The sequence below is a fragment of the Cupressus sempervirens genome, chromosome 4 (genome assembly GCF_028749045.1).
Source record: "Cupressus sempervirens isolate cs-2001-9-10 chromosome 4, ASM2874904v1, whole genome shotgun sequence".
Taxonomy (NCBI): Eukaryota; Viridiplantae; Streptophyta; class Pinopsida; order Cupressales; family Cupressaceae; genus Cupressus; species Cupressus sempervirens.
Window position 1 is genome coordinate 178,679,978 of NC_143121.1, and position 15,909 is coordinate 178,695,886.

Consider the following 15,909-nt stretch of genomic DNA (forward strand, 5'->3'; position numbering starts at 1 on the left):
TTTTTTTAATAAATGTATGCATCTATGGATAATCTATAATAACTGGTAGTGATTTTTTCTTTTCTTATATATTCCATGTGTCTCCTTATTAGGAGACTATAGGGTTTTACTATATTTTTCTTTTACGACAAATTAAAATATAATCGCACCTAGCATTAATATTTCTTTATTTTCCTAAGTGCTTGCACATAAATGATGTTCAATATCTTAATCAAATTTAGAAATATTGGCACCATTTAATTAAATGGACGCTCAATATATGTGAAATTCTACATTAAATCTGGTATTATTAAATCCTTTGGCTCTCCTAATATTCATTAATCTTCTTAGTATCATTTTCTTGTATTATTGTTATTCATTGAACCTCACTTATCTTTTGTGTTTAGTAAATGGTTGAAGCCAAGATTAATTATTGTTATTTGTTATAATTAATTATTTTTGTGTTAAGCAAATTCGAACCCAAGACCTCCCACATGAGAGGCTCACAAGTTATCATTTTGTTGTAGGCTCTTGCCTATTATTATTTTATTTTATTATTATTTAATCATATAGATTTTATTTTGAGAGGGATATCACACAAAGAGATGTGGATGCAACATATTGTGGCAAAAAAAATGGGGTATTTTATAAGCATTTTGTTGTGGAGAGTCCATGCCTATGGTGTCAGTATATAGACTATAGAATCTTAGCTTTTCTCATATCTACATAGCACTTTCTCAAGTGATGTTTGGGTGACAGAGCTAGCTAGGTGTGCTCTATTCATTTTGGGCTAGTGCATAGCTATTTCAGCCACTTTTGTTAGTTTAAGTGATTAAAAAACTTGTAAAGTGGTAATATTTTATGATCACGTACATGGTCCACTAGATCCTCCACTAAGTTATTTAAAAAAAAAAGATGAATACACTACTACATCTAGACCTGAATTGTGATGGCAGGCCATCGCAATTGCAACATCCTACCTTCACCCAAGCATTAGAACCAAGAATTAACTCCTGTTAGGCAGGCGTCACACTTTTGGCATCGCAAATTGTGACAACAAGATCGTACATCACAATTACGATGCTAAATCCATTGCAATTTGGAAGAAGGCAAGGCCAAGAGGTCATCGTCACATTGTCAGTTGTGACAAGCAATCGTCGCAATGTCCATTGCAACTGTGATAGTATGTGACAATAGTGTCATGGGTGCGATGACTCTCTATCGTGTTTATCTGTCGCACTTGCGACGAATATGCAAGGGCAATGCTCTTGTTCTGATGACATTCTATTAGACCTTGCTATCGCAATTGTGACAACTTGTTGATATATTCAAAAAAGGGAAAAAAAAAAAATTTGTTCTTCTTTGTTAGAAATACATTTTACTACATTGATCACATGTGTACATTGTTTACCGCAAGTCATGCAGTTTCCTCTTTGGCCCCTCACACAGAGATTGTGTTTGACATTCGTCTATGTTGTCTGATTGATACTGCTTCTACTCAAGTGTTTCACAGATAGTGTTGCATTTCCATTGATATTGCTTCTACTATAGATAAGAAGCCTAATGTTGTGATTATTTCTCCATGTAGAAAGTTGTGGATTCAACATACATTTTGTGTGCAACATTAGTTTATTGAGGACTTGACATGAAAACAGGTAGACCATTGCCAAAATGTTTTGAAGTGGCCTACTTTCATGTCAAGTCCTCAACAAATTAATGTTGCACATAAAATGTATGTTGAATCCATGGCTTTTTGCATTGAGAAATAATCACGATGTTGGGCTTCTTATCTATAGTAATATAAAAAGAAAATAGAAATGCAACACTATCTATGAAATGCTTGATCAAAGGAAGTATCACTCAGACAACTTAGAAGAATGTCAAACACAATTTCCATGAGAGGGGTCAAAGGGGAAACTGCATGACGTATGCTAAATAGTGTACGCATGTGATCAACATTGTAAAATGTATTTTTAACAAACAAGAACATTTTCTTTAACATGTTTTAAATAATGTATACTAACATATTATGAGTATGATATTAAAAGCATGCTTAAAAAATCACAACATTATGTAGAAGATCACATGATTCAAGAACCCGTTGTGATGGTTCTAGTTGCTTCTATTGCAGTTTGAGGTCCTCTTGTTGTTATTGATGGTCCTTGGTCCTTGCGATGTTGTGTCCACTATGTCTATTGGTGTTTTAATTGGGGACATGTGTCTTCCTTGCTCGTATCTTGCTTGGAGGTTCCTCTTTCTTATATGGTTTTGGTCGCAACTTCTATTGGTGTGGTTGTCCCTTTGGTTATGGCCAAGGCACTCACTTGGGTCTCATCAAAATATGTGACCAACAACAATATCAATTTTCCTTAATTTATAGATCCACAATTTTGACCTGTAATTATTATTCTCTATTACACTGATAAGATGCCCTCAAACATTTCAATCACAATTTGATTAAGACTAGGTTTTAAAAACAAAATTTGTCGAAAACAATACTTGATGATTTTCCTTGAGCAACAAGTAGTTTGTTTTTTTAGTTACCAGCAATTTAATGTTAATCTCTCTTAGAGTTTTTGTGAGGAAGGGCACTCGATCTAAGGCATAAGAAGTCATGTCTTCCCATGCTGAAAATCATTTTAGACCCTTCTAATTTAATTGTTCAATGCTACGAAAAAATTGAAAAACTTCTGCTCTCACAAATAGCAGATAATTGATGATAGAAAGAGGAAGTTCGGGAGTTGTCAAGTGTATAAGCCAAGGTTCTAATGGGAAACTTAGATGCTAATGATTTATGATAGCCCCCAACATATATGATTTGCATGTCTTTTGAAGTAAACTGTAGCTGCTAAAAGTTCTTCCCTAATGTTTCCAATTTTTCACTAGTATAGTCATGATTTATTGAATTGATGATGAAGATGAGGGGAGTTTGTGGTTGCAAGCAAGTGAGCTCACCAAACCTGCTAGGAATCATCTTCAAACTAGAACAATTTCGTAATGAAATGCTTGTGAGTTTTGTATATTTGCAAATTTCTTCTGGTAGTTCACTCAAACTTAAACAACCATTAAAATCTATATAGGATCCCCACCTAGACATTAAGTTTTCCAATCCAGCTGGGAGGAAGAGAAGACTAGAACAGTGGCTTATATGCAATGACTGCAATGAGGGAAGCTTTTCCAAATCCCACGGAAGCTCTTGCAAACTTGAGCAATATGACAGGCAAAGCTTAGTGAGACTACCCAACTCCCGAAATCTAGTAGGCAACTGCTTCAAATTACTACAACCACTCAGATCCAACTGCTCTAAACATCAGAGATTGATAAGAGATTCAGGAAACAACTTCATATTGCAACATTTATGCATATTCAACTCCTCTAAATGTCAGAGATTGACAAGATTCAGACAATTCTGATAGGTCTTCACAATAGTGCAGTATTAACCTTCGCAGATTATGCAAAGTCACAAAGCACTATGAAATTCCATCTGTATTGCATCCGCTCAAGTGCAACTCCTTTAATGAACAAAGATGCCCATCATCGATCCCATGGATTCTATATGTGATGAGTTTGGGCATGTTTAAATTTGAAAGGTTCTGCAATGACAATTATGAAGGTTATTTCACAACTCATCACTACTAAAGAGAAAATTGGGAATCTATTAGCAAAGATGAAGCGCAAATTTATGAAGGCTTTTATGGACAGATTTATGACTATATAGAGGACTATGCTTTCTCTATGGATAGATTTATGAGTATATAGAGGACTATGGAAGGATTACAAATTGTGAAATTATAAATGTTACCTGCTTTCTCCATTAAGCATTGCATGTCATATGGACTTTATGATCCTCTCCTTTCTCCTTGTAATATTATTCAACATATCACCATGCTCAAATTCTTCTTCATGTCTCCCAATTTACAACAAAACTTATCAAATGCAATCAAACATGATTTGCATATAAATAGAAACAATAGAATACCTTAGAGAGGAATAATTTGAGGCATTCCCATAGAAAGTTATTCTTTCGAATATTTCATACACAACTAAATTTCATCAATAAATGAGTTTGACTGTGGCATACTTCTACATTGCCTGAAACTATGAGATTCACATAGTTGTCATGCAATCATAGGTTAATATTGAACTTCACTTGGTTTTGAGAATAGTTTAATATTCTCTACTAATTAGGGCCAACCACATGAATGTAGAAGCTCATTTGGCCCAAACACCCCACCCCCCTTCCCTAACATCTACATTCCCCATTAACATCTAAAATTCATTCATTCTATTAATAAAATGTAACATTAATGAATTATCACATGATAACATTCATTAACACATTAGTTTAATTAGAACATTCACATTAACATTGAAACATAAGATTCATTAGACTATAATGGTGTATATCACAAACCTTAGCATACGTGACATTGTTATGTTGGATACACTATTCATAACCTTCAAATTCACCAACAACAATACAACAGAGATAAGAGTTGATTAGGATCCTTCGTAAAGGGTCATTTTTGTCTTCTCAAGTAGAGATATATCATAGACGACCTCAATGTCATCCTCATCATCATCACCATCACCATCATCATCATCATCATCATCATCAACACCATTACCAAATGTGGCATAGATCAATGCATTAATAGCATCATCTTCAAATGTGTTTTCTAGCACACGATCGTCCTATTCCATGGGATCATGTTCTTCTCCTTCAATACTCACACCTCCATGTTCCTCCATATTCACACCTCCATGTTCCTCCAAGATGTGTTGGTCCATATCATGTACTACCCTATGGAGATTGACCTATATAAAAATGATGATAATCAAACCCCCTTTCTGTAGTTCATAAGTATATCAATTGTTAAAAAAATATAACAAACAACTTACCAATGGATGATAATCAAACCCCCCTTCAGTGTGATCATTCTCTCAACAATGTCTCTAAGTGATTTTGATTTTGATTCTTCTTTTCTTTAAGTCGTTACAATGCTTGCAAGGACAACATTTGTCAGCACCTAGTCTCTGAAAGTTAGACAATAATCTAGTGACTGTCTCCCTATTTTGATCAAACTCTCTTGTATTATCTGACACAATCCTTCTTCACATGAATAACTTATTCATGTACCCTTATTGAGTTGGTTGTAGTTAATGCTTATATCTGCACATATGGTTTTCAAAGAAAAATCTGGTGTAATTAATGTATAATTTTGTAAGAATATTGGACATGCTGTACTTAATGTTTGTATTTGCACATATGATTTTGAAAGAAAAATTTGGAATAGTTAATGTGTATATTTGCAAAAATATTGGATATGTTACTTAATGTTTATATCTACACATATGGTTTTGAAAGAAACATTGGGTGTTGAAATAGTACAAAAAGTGATTGACATGAGAGGTCTGCAAGTGAAGGTGTTGACCAATCTTGAAAACATGAATGTTGAAATGAAAACTATCAAGGATCAAACACCTATGCTAGAGTTACAACACAATTGAAGTTGAAAACTATCATCAAACACCTATGCCAGAGTTGCAACACAATGTGAAGTTGAAAACTATCGAGGATCAAACACCTATGCTTCTCCTAGCTGTATTGTTTCTTTACTGTTATATATTCTATAATAGATTTTCAATTTATTTCTCCATATTCTTATGATGCATAGAAAATCCCATATCATCTTAGGATAACATTAAGAAAAGTGGTTGCAAATATATGAATAAAGAACTCCAAAAGGAGTTCAATTAAATAAATAATTTGTGTGTCTGATGCTATTTAATGAAATTCTAAACCAGCTAATCATCATATACTTATAATGATCAAAGTATGCACAAAGTAAGATCTTGGTACATAAAATTTCAGCAAAAAATAGAGGGAACACAATTCAAATAGGGGATCATATAGTATCTAACTATAATTATGAATTAAACATAATATCAAATACAACCTTGTTTACAATGTAATATCATTTTTTGTATATTGTTAGTCGACACCAAAATCAATAACCTTGTTTTTACTAAACAAACTTTTTGTTAGTCAATAACCTTTTTCTTTTTTTAATTTGGGAAGTAATCCCCTTGAATTAGGCATACTATGTTTTCTATCCAAGAAGTATCAGGACAAGCACAAACAACTCCTAGAGTTATTGTTCATAGACCCAATAGATATTCATGCGCACCCAATTTGAAAGCTACTACCATTAGATCTCTCTATTTCAGATAATCATATAAGAATTTGGGTTATGGTGCTCAACCCATAAGCACTCTAAGCCTTATTTTATCCTGGATGTCAGCCATGTACATTCTATTTCTCCTTTGATTAAATCAACAAAAAGACTTAATCCCAATATGTCTTTCAAGAATCAATTACATTCAGCGTTGAGATCATTGCAATTCTTTTTATTAATCGTGGAATTCAGTTTTTATGATTACAAAGGAAACTATTAGAGTGAATGTGTTTCTTGATCAACATCAATAGGATAGCGAGTAAAAACTCATCAATAGGCTAGTTTCTGATTAATTGGTTTGATTACTTCATTATTATGTGATCCAATGGTAATGTTATTTATTATTTTGACATACATGAAAATATTATTATTATTCATTATTTTATATACATACATAAAAACAACAATGCACTTTCTAAGAGTTTACAATTGTTCAACAAAATTAATGTTTTACAAGAAAATGCACCTGAAGAGCTGTTAGCTTAGAAGCAAGAACATGGTGTTGAAATAGTACAAAAAGTGCTTGACATGAGAGGTCCGCAAGTGAGGGTGTTGACCAATCTTGAAAACTTGAATGTTGAAATGAAAGCTATTGATGAATAAACACCTATGCTAGAGTTACAACACAATGTGAAGTTGATTTAAGATAAGGTAGAGACAGATATTCAGAAGTTTAATAATCAAAATTTAAGGCATGAGAGCGAAGGAGAAGACGCGACTTTAGAGGTTGCATGATAGAAACAATAGCTAGACAACATAGAGGATATTATGGGAGCCATTTGATAAAATCCAAGAAAGTGTTGTAGTAGGTACTATGACATTGGAATCACTTGCAAGTGTCTTTGAGAATTTACAGTCCAAATATCAAATGCTTATAAAAGTATTTCAAGTATTGGCATAGTCTCCCTGCGATGATCCCAACTATCAAATGCTTATAAAAGTGTTTCAAGGTTGGGAACCACTTCAACATCATTTGCTTAGTTTAGAGGTAATGTCATTGTAACAAAGGCTTCTACAAGGGAATGAGCCTTGTGATTATGGCATTTACACAGAAGCAGAACTTGCTTCTTCAACTCCTTACACTCAACTCTTCATTGAAGTTATTCTTCAATTCCTTGCATATGCAATTTTATCACATTGAAAAACTATATTTGATCCTGCTAGCTGGGAACAACTGATTGTTCATCTTATTGTACCTAATTTGATGACAGATCTATAGGAACTTGTAATCAACCCAACTAATCAACAACTAGATCCATTGAACTGGTTATGGCTAGTTTCTTTCTAAAAATATCTGCTATGATATGTCTTTGTAAAAAAATTTGCGAACTCTGCCAATTTTTCCTAGTCTGCAGTATTTTTGTGGAGGCTCTTGAGGTAAGTCACTTAGCGCAAGTTGAGTGAGTGTTTTTTTTTTTTTTTTTTGGATTTTGGAATATGTATGTAGTTGGATCAATTTTTTTGTTGTGCTAAGATGTAATAAACACCTTAAAAAAGATCTCTAAATATACATGTTCAGAAGGAGATATAAAGAGATAACTATTTAGACGGAAAAGTTAGCAAGAGATATAAAGAGATACCTGTTTAGAAGGAAAAGAAACCAACATTTACATACCCTTGAAGAAAATCACAGAGCTAGGTACCATTGAAGAAAATCACAGAGTTTGAGCATGGCAACAAAATTGTAGAGCAAGGGCATGACATGGCAACAAAATTGCAAAGCAAGGGCACAACACTGAAATCGCACAACAAGGGTACAACAAGGGCACGACAACCAAATCACAGAGCAAAGGCATGCCAACAAAATGCTGAGATATCCACAACAACAAAATCCAAAGATACATCACAAGAACGAAATGCACCAAGCACAAGGGCACGACGACATTCAAAGCTCTCCACCTCCTTTCACATGTAACTCTCAACACAATCAAAACAAATGGGGAATGATTTATGTCGTGTTTTTTTTTTCTTTTTGTTTATACTCGTGTGGGCATCGCAATTACGACACCTACGTCACTGGTATTGCGATGGCGTTAGGGGCAATTGCAAAAGCGAAACATGAAAATCAACACAAATTACACTGCCGTCACAAATTGCTGTCGCAATTTAACTCCAAATGTTGTAGTGATAGATGTTCATCAAAGTCCTTAACAACCAACAATATTAAGAAAAACCCCCTTCTTAAACCCTAAAGAAAATTGAATGCAGCATTATGCATACACTTGTTAGCAACTTTAGCCTACAATGTACAATCTTCTTTTGTCTCCAATCCATAGAGTTCAAATGCACAATTTTCCATTGACAGGAAAAAAACTTTCTTCATTAAAATGCACAGTTTTCCATTAACAGGTAAAAAAACATTCTTCATAATTCTCTCAAGAAAGGGCATGTTTTCTTAGCTTACATCACCAGCCATAATGCCCTAATATAATCCCCAAAAAACAAGTTATTGGATAGCTAGGAATCCTGCTTAATTTAATGCAAAAGGTAGATTATATAGAGATACATATAGGAGCTTTATTTTTTGAATTCATAGTGGAGATTTTATATCAAATCTCGAAAAATTGTTTATCCAAATCTACTGAATTTTATACCACAAGATGACCTCAAGTCAATAACTGGGTGTTAAGAATTTGAATCAGAAAACCAGCATTAACAAATGCCCTGGAGTGCTAAAATCTGCTTCAAAAAATCTGAAACTCCTCATCTAGTTTAATACAATTTTACAAAGGATGATGCCCTGCAAGTTACAGATAAAACATCAGAGGGCTTAACTATTTGTATAAAACTGCAAAAAAAAAGGAATTGAACTCTTGAAACACCCAAAGTGTCCTTTTAAGCTAGATATCTAATGCCAACCCCACAGAAATATAGTCAACTACAGGATATCTATAATATTGGTAAAAAGAATATTTCAAAGAGATGAGGTAGAAATCATTGGTGTGTTACCTTCCATACAAAATATATTGACTTTGTTCCATCTAAAACCTTCCTGAGGATTTTACGCCATTTAAAGACAATCAGTGGTTTCATTCCCTTCCTTCACTTTTTATCATATGAGACTATTGTATCCATTGCAGCCAAAAATGGCCACTGTCTTTCACTTGTTTCACCTTCAATAACACTCTGTAAAATGAAAAGCACAATTTGATGTTAGGTTCTCAGGAAGAACATAGTAAATTCAATCATTCAAATAAAAGGCAAGAATTAAACTCATTAAGAGTTTTCTATGAAAATACATGACACAAATAGGAGATTACACAAACTCAGAATTTTTTTCCTCATGAAAATGAGGTTTTGTGTGTGTGTATAAAGCAAAGAACTTGAAAATGGAAGATGAGTTACAATAGAAATGAAACTATCGATTTACAATCACTCATGGGAGCTCTAATTACTATTTTACTTAAACTTCATTTATGCAACATCCATTTAAAATCTGAAGAAATCAGATATTGACATCCTTTATTGGAATTCTATATATTTCCAGGAAATAGAGAGAGGCAGGTATCTAAACAAAAAAATCATTGTTTGAAGTGTAATTTGCATAGAGAAATATATGCCATCTACTAGGAGAGGTTGAAGGACAGACCTAGTATGTACATCTGCAACTGTGCTTTACAAGGGAGAAATCTAGAAAACACGTCAACTGTAGATTTCCTTCATGTTTACTGGGCATGATATGTATTCAAGTGAGTAGGTAGCATCTTTCATATGGAAGTAACGGGAAAGTTTATACAGTGCACCATAAATATGAATGAAAATGATCAATTAAAAAAGGCAATAAATAAATAAATAAATAAATATATATATATATATATATATATATATATATGTTAGTAATTAAAAAATGAAAAAGAATGAGAGTTCAGAGGGATGTACAGAGTTGAGAATGTTTCCCTACCGTTCCACCACCACTGCCAAGACTCCAAGGAATTTTCTGGACATCTCCTCAAAGAAAACATTTCAAGGACATTCCCTAGTTTTGGGGATACTACAAAAAAATTGGGATGTCCTTCGGCATCCTTAAGGGACTCCCTTGCATGTCTCAAGCACATATCCCCAATGCCATTCAGTTTAAAAAGTGCACTTTAAAAGAATATGAGAAATACTAAGGACCTGGTGTGACAAAAACACAGTGATAAGATTGTGAAAATTATGCCGTGTGAAGGTTTCTGTGGTTTTGATGGCCTTAATTTGGGTTTGGTGGTAATGATGTGTACTGTGAAGGTTTGTGTGATTTATTTAGGCTTGGTGGTGGGTGTTTTGCCCCTTGACCTTGCCCCATATCACAAGAATGCACTAGAAGTGCTTCTAGTAAATCCCATAAAGGGGCACCACCCATCAACCTTGCTATGGGCACTGTCCCTCAACCCAATTGGACGCTCTAGTGCTCCACCATTGTGACCCAACTCTCTCCATTCGCAGGCCCCAAATTTAGGTCTTGGTTCCCCCATCCCAAGACTTCAGGGAAAATACAAAATAATGAAAATTGTAGTTTCTAACTAATACCCAATATTCATACTGCCATAGAAGTTTAAGCAGTTCTTCAACAGTGCTTTAATAAAATAAATTTTATTTTTTAATTGCTAATTTAAAATTTATAAGATCAGAGAAAAACATGAAAATCTTACTGTATGGTGTCTGATTTGTGGCTATGTGATGACTGCTGCTTTTAGTTGTTCAGACAGGTGTCCTGCAGTTGCTTCTGGGTTTCTATGGCTTCCAGGACTTCAATGAGTGTAAAATTTGGCAACAGTTTCTGTGTATTTTACTTGTCTCTGGGTCATGCTATAGTGGAGGTAGCCACATTTTTTTAAAGCCTCGTACAAAGCTGTCTCTACTTTTTGTACTTTTTGTATTTTAATACAATAAAAATGGGCCACACTGTATAAGCATGTTTTTTCTTTATAGGTAAGATAAAAAAGAAAAATCAGGTGGGTTTTCTGAAACCCCCCATATTTGGAAACTATAACAATTCAGTCACTGCTTGAATAGAGACCTTATAAATAAAAATAATTATAAATCCATGGCAAAGGCATGAATTACAATGACTATAAGACGTATGATGAAGATAAATTTAGACCAAAAGCATTAAAAGAAACTGATTTTAACTTTTGGGACTGTAACATAGCTAATATATAGATGGGCCCAGTAAAGTTCTCTTCTTTTCAAAAACTACTCTTTCAATTTTTTTATCATTTCTCTAGGAGAACATGGCTGAAGTGAAATGGAATGTAATAGATTTCTTGAACCTAACCTTGTACTTCTTTATGAGTGATGACCAGTACGATTTACATTGATCTGGGGTTCGTTCAATTCCACACTCTAACAAAGTTGCAGAAATTTTTTCCCATGCAGCCTTCTTTGTTCTTGAGGTTCTAAATGGACCTTCCATTTTCCTGCATAATTCTATCAACTTTTCAGTCTCCATTTTCTTCCACCTGGACCGCTTCTTTGTTGGTGGAGCTTTTGATGATAAATCCAATACTGAAGGTTCTGGAGAAACTGTAGCTAAATCCTTTTTTTTATCTTCAGATGCGATGGAAGAAGATAGTCCAGAGGATACCGACAATGCCATTTCAGAAGTTCCATGACGACCTGCATGGTCTTCACCTATTCCAACTTGATCTTCATGGTCGTTGGATAAGATAGACAAATCTCCAGTTGATGACTTTTCTGCACCAGGAAGTAGAGAATACAAATTTTATAGGATCAAAAGAGGATTAGAAATATAGACAGGATCAAAAGAAGATTAGGAATATAAACAAGCCAAAGTTAAAAGGTAGGAAATAAATTATTCAGATTACTTCAACAAATTTTTAAAAAATTATTCTACTCTTTAAGCAACTCCTCTGAAATATGCAGATATGATTGAAAAAAGACACATATCAGGAGACATGCCAAAGTTAAAAAGTAGGAAATTGAATTATTCAGATCACTTCAACACATTTCAAAAAATTTATTCTACTCTTTAAGCAACTCCTCTGAAATATGCAAATATGATTGAAAAAGACACATATCAGGAGAGAAGCATACTGGCGGACATGTTAAAAAACACACCACTGCTATGTAAATAGTACCCATTCCATGAGCTTGTCTCTATTGTATTGGCAGTAGTGATTGTGTAAATTGTAAAGTCTTCAGTGACTCGTACCTTCTACCGGAATTGATCAAAACTATAAGACACTATTGGGAGGTGTTTTATAACACACAAATATTGCAAGTGCTATAGCTTTTCAGCATTGAAAATTTAATTCAAGATTTTTAAATTGATAAAAAATTAATCTCTATGGAAAATTCAGGATAAAATATGTTATTTGAATGTAACACCATGAGTTATCATATATAGGCATCAGAGAATTTGATACCTAAATTAGTTTATGAAATTAAATAATACCAACCTTTCAAATTCATCATTCTAATCATATTTTCCATATCATTCAAAGAAGCTGAAAACAAATCAATAATACCATCCTGGATAGATGTGATTTATTCTGTGAAATATCACATAGATTATGTGATGTCCCCAACCTTAAACCAATAATATAATAGTGATTAACTACTTTAGCAGTCAAGGACTGGCAGTCCTTGAGCACCTATAGCTAGTATGTAATATCCCTGTCCAAATCTGATTGAAACTTGTTATATTTGCTTTTAGAAATTTTGTCAAGCACTTGTACAGCAGAGGGATATATGACTGATTTTATTTTCAGTTTGCTTTCAAAATAAGAAAGATGACTTCTAATATCATAGGATGACTTCTCTTCCACTTAGTCTACACCTAACATGAAATGCAACTCTTTTTTTGTTTTACTTGATGCAATATATGACCTAATTCAATGCAAATTAACACTTACAGCCAAGTGACATTTTGTCAAACAGTTGGCATGCAAACTAACATTATATTTCAAACTTCAAAATTGATATTTTGCTGATATAAAATCAGGTTACAATGCCTTCAACAACCTAACTAAACTGTCCATACAGAACCATGTAGATGTATTTTCAAATAATGCATAAACATGAAGATAAAATGAGGGAACCTAAGATTGGTAGGCAGCTTTAAAACTGATCAGAATCGGTCATGCACTATAGCGGTATTGTTCACAGCACTGTAGCAGCTGGGTATGAACTTCCTAATATGCCTCTGAATTTGCTGGTTAACACCTTCCAAAGTGCAGATAAAATGAGGGCATCGAATGACCCTTAAATCTAAAGTGCATCTTCTTCATGAATTGCTGCAAAAACTCAATAAGCTTCAATGAGATGACTGAAATATCACCTCCAACAAATGCAATAATATCAGCTGATAGTTTCACGGCCTCAAAGTTGCCAATCAAACAGAGTTATCGTTCTCAATGACTGAAATGTCCTGCAGAAACCCTTGGCTCCACAAGTGCACAAGCAAATATCAATATCAAATCTGGATGCCCTACAATGAGGCTCTCTCCTCTATTTATTCTATTCCTTCACCCCTTCTAGAACATAAAATATTATTTTGTTGCACTTTTCTAGAAGCTTCCTCCTTTCCAACAATAATTATTGTGCTTCTAGAAGATTCCCTTTTCCATATAATATAATTTTATTTTAGTGACATGATTTAATATTTATTTTAGTCACTTTTTAATTAAATTAATTAAATATAAAGTCACCTTTTAATTTTTAAATTATTTAAGGACTTTATAAGAAATTAATTTAATTATTTCACCTTATTTCTCCACTTAGCCTTCAAAGAATGAAAGGCTAAGAACTCCATTGAGAGGCTAAAGAGATGGGGATATTATAGTCCGCCCCTTTGGAAATTGCTTGTTCCCAAGCAATCTCAACTTTGGATGTTGCAGAATCTCTTCACTCTCCCATGTAGCATCCTCAGTAGGTAGGTCCTTCCATTTAATCAAATATTCTCTAATGACATAGCTTCTCAACTACTTCTCTCTAAAATCTAATATAGCCTCTAGTATCGAAATCAACTTACCCTCATCATCTAAGGGTGTTAGAACCGCCAGAAGGAACCAAATGATGTCCCAATGCCTTCTTGAGGCGTGACACATGGAAAATATTGTGCACTTTGCTGTCCGCCGGCAACTCTAGCTCGTAAGCCATCTCACCCACATGCCTAATGACTCGGAAGGGTCCATAGTATCGCGGCTTAAGCTTCTCTACACCACTCTTCTTGAGAGTAGACTATCTGTAGGGCTGCAACATCAAATACACCATGTCCCCAACCTCAAAAGAGCATTCCACTCTCTTCTGATTTGCATACTATTTTTGTTGGTTTTGTGCCTTCTAGATGTTTTCACGAAGAGCCCTCATGATATCCTGATTTCCCTGTAACATGTCTCCAGCACTAGGCACTCTACTATCACTCATCAACAAATCAAGAAAGCTAGGAACCCCATAACCATACAAGGCCATGAATGGTGTCATCTAAATAGAAAGATGGTAAGTGGTATTGTAACAATAATCACAAAGGTATATCCACTTAACCCACCCTTTTTTCTGCCCAACAATATAATTTCTGAGGTACCCTTCCACCCATTCGTTGACTATCTCTATTTGTCCATCTGTCTGAGGGTAGTAACTAGTACTCAGAGAAAGCTTGGTCCCACACAATCTAAAAAATTCCTGCCAAAAATTGCTCATAAACCGACTGTCTCGATCACTAACAATGTTTCGTGGTAATCCATGCAATCTAAACACCTCATGAAAAAATAGTTCAGCAACCTATGTGGCTGAATATGAAATAGTGACTGAAAAGAAATGTGCAAACTTGGTCAAGCGATCAACCACCACATATACACAATCCTTACCTTGTACTTTTGGCAACCCTGTGATGAAGTCCATGGATATACATTCTCACTTCCTATTTGGAATTGGAAGTGGCTGTAATAAACCAGCAGGATATGTATGGTCCTGTTTGTTCTACTAACAAACAACACGCTCCCTAACATATTGTAGAACATTAGATTTTAGTCCCTTCCAAGTGAACCTCTCCCAAACCTATCGATAGGTTTTGAAACACCCAAGATGGCCTGCCAATGGTGAATCATGAAAGAAAATCAATACCATGTTCTATAATTCTGATCCTGGAGTCAAAAGATCTTCCCCTTGTAAATGATAAGATCATTCACCACCGCGTACCTATCATCCTGCAGTGACCCATCAATAATACCTGAAGCCCAAGAATCCTTAACATATTCTGCCACAATCAAATGATTGCAATCCTTTGAAACCTCAACCATAAAGCTCAAATGTGGTCGGCAAGACAAGGCATCAGCGACTATATTTTGTGAACCTTTGACAAAAGAAATGTCAAAGTCATAAGATTGCAACTTGCTTACCCACTTCTGTTGACGGTCATTAAGATCCCGCCGCCCAAGGAAATGTCTCAAGCTATTATGGTCTATTTTTACAACGAACTTACTACCCACTAAGTACTGCCTAAGCTTGGTCAATGCATGTAGAATGGCCAACATTTCCTTGTCATATATACTATAGCTCCTCTCAAGACCTTTTAGCTTCCTACTCTCATTTGCAATTGGATGTTTGTCTTGCATAAGGACAGTTCCAATCCCCTCACTTGAAGCATCACACTGCAACTCAAAGGGTTTAGTGAAATTAGGCAATGCAAGCACTGGGCAAGTAGTCATAAGTCCTTTGAACATCTCAAAGCATTCCTATGCCTCACGAG

The 15,909-nt window shown here is 34.5% G+C and overlaps 1 pseudogene across 1 annotated transcript in view; it reads right to left on the bottom strand.

Annotated features, from left to right (window-relative positions):
- Positions 1-9,192: 9,192 nt before the first annotated feature.
- Positions 9,193-15,909, bottom strand: part of LOC149560554 (ribonuclease J-like) — a 314,963-nt pseudogene continuing 308,246 nt past the window's right edge. Inside the window, exons 18-19 of the transcript XR_016363705.1 lie at positions 11,476-11,894; positions 9,193-9,344 (exon numbers count right to left, since the gene is read on the bottom strand). The product of XR_016363705.1 is annotated as a ribonuclease J-like (transcript). The remainder of the gene's footprint in view (positions 9,345-11,475; positions 11,895-15,909) is intronic.